Here is a 9228-nt window from a genome sequence, read left to right as displayed (position 1 = left end):
GGGGGCCGCTTCCTGGGGGGCCGTCGGGGCCGTCGGTGGGGTCTGTCCCCGGGGAAGGAGATGGGTGTTGGGGGTTTTCCCTGTTCTGCTTGGGGGCCTGTCGGCTGTCACCCTCCTCTCCGTCAGGAGACCTGTCAAAACGTGACCTTGCTGGAATTGCAGGGCCCGGAGTCAGGGCTTTGAGGTGTCTCTTGTTCTCTGTGCTCTGGTGCTAACCTGGAAGGCAGCAAAGATGCTTTGAATATTGCTTTGATGAAAGAAGAAGTGTATGCAAAGGCGGAGGGAATGCATACCCTGGAGATTGCGTGCCACTTGCCTGGTAACGGGTTCATTTATGCAAACTTTTAGCGCAGCAGGGCTGATACCAAGTGCGGTTAGCTGCTTTTTTCCCCCAATTAGAGGAAAACGGTTATTTTTATCAGTGTCATCTGGGGGGTTTATGCTTCTCTTCTTTTTTACAGTTGCAAGAAAGTTTTGAATGGCCCAAGGTTTTGTATAAGTCTATGGTGGTGTTGCTGGTCTTTCTTAATATCTAGAATCTGATTTGATAGTATTTTTTCAAATACATGTGAGTGTGTAACTATTAATACTTTTTCAGCATCTTGATCCCTTCATTACGCATTTATAACACACACACCCCCCCCCCGACTCTTACTCCCGTGGGTCAGGCTTGGTTTCAGTCTCAAAGCTTTAGACTGTGGCTGTGCAAGGAGCTCCCTGAACGTCTGCTCCCACAAAGTCCATTACAGGACTTCAGCTTATCCATTTGTTCCGTATTATATGTGACGTTAAGGCTAAAAACACATATTTATTGTTCCAACGGCATAAGAGATCTGATTTCCTTGGCTCGGATAAATCCTCAAGTTATAGTCTGCTCTTTGTGCCTGGTGGGATTAGTTGGGATGTGAGATGGGTTGCGCTGCGAGTCTACTTCGTGTTACGTCTTTCACGCAACCTAGCCAAGCCTCTTACTGTGCACCGCTTTGCCAGCACCCCCAAAGATCCCTGGGGGAGACGGCAGAGGAATGTAGAGGGCTTGTGCAGTGCAGCGAGGGGCAAAACCACTCGGAGGTATTTAAAATAGTGCTTATAAGGGGAGAGGGGCAGAGTCAGGTGTTTGGAGCTGTACAGCTGACGGTCCCTTCGCTGCCAGCAATGCAGAGGGAGAGGGAGGGGATGGGAGAAATGGGCAGAGAGCACGAGGACAAGAAGAGATGCGCAGGAACAAACAGGGTTCTTCCTCTTTGCTTTTAGACAGGGTTATTTTTACATCTCTGTTATAAAAGTCATTCTGTTTGAAGCCTGGAACTGGAAACAGTGACATGACTATGGTCGCTACCAACTAAAACAGAAGATGAAGAAAATAATTGCATGATTTTAAAGTTCAACTAAATAAAAGTCCAGAATCTCCCAAATCCACCAGAGACTTTGCTGCTTGTTGCGTGCAGAAGGCATTTGAGCGCTGCTGGAAAGGGTGGGAGGGTGAAACCTTCCGGCCAGGCAGCTCCTCGTGGCTCTGCAGCATCACGGAGGGAGAGCTGCTGTGCCCGGAGTGCCGAGGCTGGGTGCTTGGTGTCACGTTTTCCTGGCCTCGTGGCCAGGATTCTGGAACCTGTTAACAGGAGGAAGGTTAATCTGTGACCTTCCCCACCCTTCCTCTTGCCGTGGTACCTCAAAAAGCCTGTTTGGTTTTAAGAGAAATCGGAAGCCGGAGCGAAAGACAAATAGTACTTGTTTTCTTTTGGCTGTTAAAACTAAGTCATGTTTTCTTCTCTGGGGAGTGGGGCGGCTGCGTTTGTGACTCCGCGTAGTGACTCTTTCCAGAGAGCTCAGGGAGCTGGCGTAGGAGGGAGTGACTCTCAGAGCAGTCAACACTTTTCCCCCTCTCACTTCTGCATTGTTTTCCATCGCATGGTCCCAGGTGGGAACCCTACTGTAAGGCAGACCTGGGACCAACCAAGAGCTACCACCTCCATTTATCTGATGCAACAGCCTCCCCAGTTATTAAAATAAATAAAAATAAAGATAACATCCAAAGGCTGTTTATTGGGTATTTTTTTTCTGGGCAAAAGGCTAAGAGGCTCCTTCCATTGGGGCCAGAAAGCTGAAGAGCTGCTGGGCTTGGAAGATCTACGGGAGATCACTGTTTCCACCCCCTACATCTGTAACAGAGTTTCTTCTCGCCTCCCTAAAAGGCATTGCAGAGCAGCCTGTGGATGGAAAGCCAAGTGTTTCCTCTTTCCAGAGAGGTGAGCCATCCTCTTGCAAGGCTGTAAGGAGTCAGAGAAAGTATTCCCTTTCCCCTCGGCCACACCCAGGATGGAGCACAAGCCACTGTGATGCCCCCATGCCGCCCCTGCTCCTGGGTCAGCGCCTTGCAGTGAGTCTTCAGGCATGCTGGATCCTCCCCAGCTTTATGCTCCTCTCCTCCTTGTGCCCCACCTCATCGGCGGGTGGTGGAGGAAGCAAATATCGGATCGTCTGGGTGTGGGCGTCTGAGTAAGCGATGCTTAAAAATTGAGGCCCCGACTGCCCTCCTGTGATGCATATAAGGAAGTTTGGATGAAAGAGAATAAAGGTCCTAGGAGAATGTGCTGTGATCATTGGTACCCACTGGCTTCCATGGTGCTGCATCACCGTGCGCTGGGAGAGGCTCTGGCTGTGAGGTTTGTTTTGCTGTAACATGAAAGTCAAAGGTTGAGGGACCAGCCTGAGGTGCAGCATTCGTGCTCGGTATACCCCACGGGTTGGGATTCACACATGCCTAAGTTGATCTGGGCCCTCTTCTAGCTGTCAGGGAGGTTTGGGACAGGGATGGATGATAGCATGGGCTCTCATGTGGGATATCTTTCCTTTGAAGGTGATGCTGAAATGAGCAGTTGGTCTGGTAAAAAAAAAAAATTTTTTTTTTTTCTTCTGATGTGACTGCATCAAGGTATTCCTACATATTCTTCCCAGGGAGCCTTATTGGCAGGATTGTTGTCTCTCATGGGCAGGAGGGTATTTCTGTTCCTGTTGTTGTGGAGCTTGCCTTTTCTTTTTTTTTTTTTAAATTGAGCCTATTTGGCTGGTCTGCTGCCCAATAGATATTTATAGGAATCTTAAACATGTTTACAGCTGAGTGAAGAAAAACAAGCAGGCTGATGTGAGTCGAAGATGGGCACAACTCTCCTCACATGAAATGTGGCCTGTTGTCATCCAAAACAAGTTGTAACAGGCAGGCGACTGCCTCCCTGCCAAAAAGCCCCAGGAGCTGGAGACAGTCTGTTTACTTCCACTGCTGACGGGCACTAACCTCGGTGGAGTGCGCTCTCCAGCAAAAATGTTTCTTTCTTCTTTACTAGCTGCTGCGCAGCACAACTTTGCTCTCGCGAGTCAATGCTGGAGACGGGAAACTTTCTTATTTCCAGGGTGAATGAGGTGTTGGGGAAGGAGAAAATACCAGTAAAGCACAGAGCAGCCAGGTCCAGAGAGTGAGTCCTGCACCATGCCTTTACTGCTGTAATGCCGCTGACTTGGCAGCGCGGCTGGAAAGGACAAGGGCAGGGACAGACCTTCTCAGGGAAGGCCCCCACCCCAAGACACTGCCTCTTCCCAGAGCTGCCACAAGGCTCTGTTTGGATGGAAAGGCTGGTGGGTTGGGCACCTCCTCCTGCTACCTCTGTTTTTCTCCTCTCTGCCTGGCAGCGCCTCGTCTCACCCGCCCGTGCAGAAAGGAATGACTCTGAGGGAGCAAGGCTGGCGTCGGCGAGCCATGCTTGCAGGCAAGGAGGATGTGCAACCATCCTCCTTTGCTTTAAAACCTTGTGTCCACATAGTAAAAGCAAATCCCGATCCCTGAAGAAACTTGGAGGTGAGGTCATTCCCAGCCGTTGCTGTGCAGACTCTGGGGTTTTTTTTTCTGCTGTAAAACCCGCAGTATCTCGGGAGACTATAAATCACTTGCACTAATTTCCTTTATTGCAGGTGTGAGCGTCGCACTGAGTCAGGCACAAGCAGGGTGTGCGGGATTAGATTAGGTGGCTGGGAGGTGGACCTTGTAGGAACAAGGGATTGAGGGTCCCTTCTTTCCCCTGCCTCTCCCAGCTGCTTCAACCTACCCCTGTTCCTCCATGTTTTATTGTTGCGCATGAATAACACTGGTTTTTTTTTCTGCTGTAAAACCCGCAGTATCTCGGGAGACTATAAATCACTTGCACTAATTTCCTTTATTGCAGGTGTGAGCGTCGCACTGAGTCAGGCACAAGCAGGGTGTGCGGGATTAGATTAGGTGGCTGGGAGGTGGACCTTGTAGGAACAAGGGATTGAGGGTCCCTTCTTTCCCCTGCCTCTCCCGGCTGCTTCAACCTACCCCTGTTCCTCCCATGTTTTATTGTTGCGCATGAATAACACTAGGAACGCCTTATCTTCCTATCTTGGATTGCAACAGGTGGTTTCTGTCTCACTTCTAGCGTCTCAGACTGCTGCTTTTCTAACTCGGTAGCGTGCAGTCCCGCTCTTTGAAGTGGGAAATAGGAGTTTTTTTTTTCAGAAGAAACCATGGAGATGTGTGAATAAAAAAAAAAGTCTGTATGGCAAGACTTCCACCTCCCCAGTATGTACATCTTTAGCATCCCTTTCTTTCCCCAGAAAATTGGTTTCTGACCCCCCTTCCTCCCCCCACGGTGAGCTCTCTGATCTTCAGGCATCTGGGCTACTAAAAAGCAGTGCAAGTTGCTTAAAAACCGAGCTGAGTGTTGGTGTGAATGGGCAGGGGCATGTGTTTGTATGAGGAAAGCAGCTGGCAGAAAGCTGAAGTTGCTCATTTAATGTAATGCATCGACTTCCCCCTCTATCCTCCCTGCCCAGGCACCCTCAGAAGCACCTGCGCGTAAGGGCGAGCACGCCAACCTGTGCGGGTTCATTCACACGCACGCGGGCTGACTTTTGCAGTCGCTCACACGCAAGGTTACGTGCCTGTACAGGCACGGTACCGCTCTTTTGCATAGCTAATTGCACCGGAGGTTACTGAGCACGCATGGGGAGAGATTGGACCATGTGGCTCTCCAGTGGTGGCTGAAGTATCTTATTTCCTCTCTGTGGAAACTTAACCCAGAGGAGAAGTTAAACTAGGTATCACCCCCAGCGCACCTCGTCCTGACTGAAGAAAAGTGTCGGCAGCAGGGGAGGAACATCTGTACCGTGAAGTTTGCACGTGGTATTTCTGTGCTTGTGCTTTTGAAGGCACTAGTGAGACCTTCATTCAGGGGGGCTTGTGCCAAGCAACACCCTTCCCCAAAGCGCACTGTGGGCTGCTACAGCTGCGGGGGGAAGGATAGCACTGCAGGTGGGGCAGATTTTTCACTTCCAGGTGGTCAGTTCAGTCTCCCTGGAGTATGATCAGAAGGGCTGTCCCCTCTTGCTCTGCATGCTGGTGCATGTAAAGTGAGCCAACAACCCCAGGCCCGTATTCACAGCACAAACCGCTATCGCAGGCTCAGCAGGGAAGCTGGGGTCACTGAGAGCAATTTGGATCATACTCTAGCTTGGTTGTGAGGTTCACTGACACAGCAGCCATGGGATGCCCGGACCTCACCCTGGCTGTGCCGTACTTGTCCTGGGCCTGTGTATCCTTTCACTGCTGCTGGGGCATGTACCACAGGTAATTTGTGAACTTGGCTTTTTTCACCTCTTGGCTTGAAGTCAGGTAGGGATTTGACTCCTCATTAATCTTTTTTGTGAAGTGGCACAGAGTGCCTGGGTCCCTGTGCACTGAGTGAGAGTTGCGAGTGTTTGTTTTCTTGGAGCCTGGCCTGCAGTTTGTCTGGACCCAGAAGATCCCCAGATCATTTGCAAAGATTACATGTTATCATTACAAATAAACCCTTGCACCATCCCTTTAGGTACAAATGCTACTTGTGACAGATTTGTGTATTAGTGTGCCAACACACTGTGTATTCCCACACCACGCCTTCCTGCCTTGGGTCAGACTGCATTAGGATGACTCAGATCTCACGGAGCAGTGCCCTCCCGTGCATCTCCTCCGCGCTGTGGGGCTGGTGGAGGAATGCTCTTATCTTCTGGAGATGCATTTCTGCGTGTGGTACAGTAACGTGAAGGCTCTGCCTTCTCCTGCCTGCAAGTGCAGGTGGACGTGAAGGACGAGTGGTGCTGGGAGAGATGATGGGCATCGTCTTTCATCTGGCGGTTTGGAATTACTGAGGTCTGCAATACAGTGAAAGGCAGGGTGTTGTCCTGAAGACAGAGGTTGCCTTGTAGGGTCGTGGCAGTGGGGAATGGAGTGATGATGGGGTTCCTTCTCCAGCATTTACAGTGATAGCCTCAAGAATTGATGGGGTTATATATTTTGTTGTACTTTAAGTTTGCCTTTCCTATTCTTGCAGTGCGTTGATGTTCCCTTTTCCAGTCACTTCCCAATACAATCGCTTTTTTCAGGCTTGCAGTAATAGCCGAGAAGGGCTTTCCAGAACAGGAAATAAGCTGTCTTCTTTAGTCGTGGTGTGAGATTTAAGAAAGATGTGTTTAATGCCTTGGGTCGAAACAGATTGTGAACCTGGTCCTTAGATACTTATGCTTTTCACGATGTTAGGATTTCATAGTCTCTGTGTGTAATCAGCCAAAATACACTGGGATCTTGACCAGAGCTCTACTTCTGTTTTCCTGGGAAGACTTTCCCATGCCAAAGCACAAAGGCTCTGATATTCCTGAACTGGAGAGAGTCCCCTGCACTTGGAGATGCTAAGGTGGTCTGGGGCAACATTGCTGTTAAGTAAATCAGCCTTCTCCAAAGACACCTCAGAACAGTAGTTCATGTCGACATCATAAAGAATTTAAATCAACTACACAGAATAATGAGATTCAATTAGTCTTTGAGATGTTGGATCATTTCAGACAATCCAAAGATTGTCAGGTGGACCTGTGAGTGCCCCTGAAGCATCACTGCCCCTCTCAAAAGGTCACTAATTCTGATTTTATCATTTCCTAAGGCTTAGTTATTTCAGCATTCTGTGACTATTTCCCTTTTGAGATTTTTTTTTTTTTTGAGGGGAGAAGAGGTCAGTGTGGCTTCTTATCCCCCTTGGCTTTAGAAGTTAGAAAAGCTGTTGCCCATTACTTTACATTGTAGGTCTATCTGGTACCCTTACATGGCTAAAGTATTGCATCTTGTGCTATACTTGCTTTTCTGTGTCACTGTTTTCCATCAGAGATGCAAATGGTAAATCCCAGGCCTCTGCATCATCCATGGGGGTTTTCTTCCTTCCTGGTTTCCATCTCTGTGACCTTAATGTTGATTTTAGACAGTCTAAATGTTGGGGTGTTTTTTTCCAGTTAAGTCAAATACGAGCAATTGATAGCCAGTGCTACTCAGTAATGTAAAAACCCTGAATACAGATCAGAGAGTTGACTATGGGGCCTTCCATAACAGGCATGTTTTATCTTTTTAACTTTCTTTTCCGCTAGCCCTCTGGACTGAGTATTAGGAACTAGTAGGCCTATATAGAAGCCCGTGTTTCAGTGAAATTGTGTCAATTCATGCACACTAAACACTGGTTCACTGTCAGATACTGTTATATCCCATTTAGCAGTAGAAATATTTGATCTTCATCATCACCTGTTAGGCTGCAGAATTGCCTAGGAGAGCTCTCTTGAAGTGAGGATAATCTACATTAATGATATGTGTATTTTTTCCTGCCATTCTGAATAAATCTGTTTCTGCCTTGCTTCAAGAGGCCACTTATTTCCATGTCATTAGCGTGGGCTGTTTGACTTGGCCCGTATTTGGTGTTGGCAACTCCGACAGCTTCCTCAGCGCTGCCGTTCATTTGAGCCTAGTTAAGCTATCTCCAGCCCTTCTCATAAATACTTCACTTCCTAAATTAGTTTTATTTCTATTTTGTAATGTTGTTTTCTGTAAAATTGCAGTAGTCATGTCTGGGTGCTATTAACCCCATCTAAGCCACAGAACAAAATTTATAATGGGCTGAGAATATCCTGTCCAGACCACCCTGTACTAATAGCCTCAGTTACTAATAGCTCACTCAGCATTAGCTGCCACAGTCCATGTTTTGTTGTAAGCAGGCCAGCTGGGAGGCTTTTGTTTGTTTTCAATCAAAAATGCAAAATAAACCAACAATCTGCCAAACCCAAGTTTTCCTATCAAACCTGACTGAACTATAATTTCCAAAGGTGTACCTTGAAAATAAATTATCTGCCTAACATAAGGAGTAAATATAAGGAGTCTCATTTTGCAGTTGCTATGTCTTGAAAACATCAATGCATGCCTATGTCAGAGGAAATTTTGTCAACAGCAATTATGACCCATGGTCTGTACTCTCCTAGCAATGGGAGGGAGTAGTTGCATCTACTTGGGAATTCAAAATAACACCCAAGCCAAGGTGTTAAGAATGTCTGCATTATTAAAGTCTTTCCCAGGTCATATGTCACCCCTTTCTTATGTCCTTAAAACTAGAGAATAGAGCAAGGGTGAACCTTGGAGTGGAAAGAAACCCCGCCACGTCCAGGCCCCACGGACCTCCCTCGGTGGCCTCCGACAGACTCTTCCCTTTGTGCCGGCACAGCGGCCCAAGGGACGCCAGGCCCTATCCTCCCCTCTCTGTCAGGGCTCCGTGCGGGGGAGATGGCACCTCTCCCCACTCCAGGGGCAGGGCTGAGGGGCAGGAATGAAGGGCCCATGCAACACTTGGCAATCAATGTGGCTTTATGGAGTGCTGGGAGACCTTGCGCTGGCTGGCTGCACCTCCCTTTCCTGCTGGCGGGATGTCTGGATGCTTCATCCCCTCGCAGCTGCTGCTGAGTGTGCGGGGGCTGAGTTGCTTGCAGGGAGCTGGGTCGGTGGGGGTGTCACTGAGGTCCCTCCTGGAACACTGTGGCCACCATCTTGTCCAGGGGAACCTGGGCACAGGATGAGGAGGGGGCTGGAGCCTAGGGCATGTGAGGGGAGGTGAAGGGCAGTCCTTGTGCCCAAGGGCAGCAGAGCCCTTTCCTACAGTAGGGCATCTTTCAGGCCACAGGCCCTCCAACTCCCAGAACAGCCATCTTTGGCCACATGCATTGCCATCACAGTGGCCTCCTGATGTCATGAGCCAACTCGCTGCCTTCTGTTCTGGGCCCTATAAATCAGGGACCCTGACTGCTGGCCCACAGTTTGCTGAGCTTTGAGGCCCTCGGGTTCCAAGGATGGTTGGAAGAAAGAGGTCCCACAGCAGC

This window comes from Egretta garzetta, unplaced genomic scaffold, assembly GCF_000687185.1.
Source record: "Egretta garzetta isolate BGI_Z169 unplaced genomic scaffold, ASM68718v1 scaffold427, whole genome shotgun sequence".
Classification (NCBI taxonomy): domain Eukaryota; kingdom Metazoa; phylum Chordata; class Aves; order Pelecaniformes; family Ardeidae; genus Egretta; species Egretta garzetta.
This window is presented reverse-complemented; position numbering follows the sequence as displayed.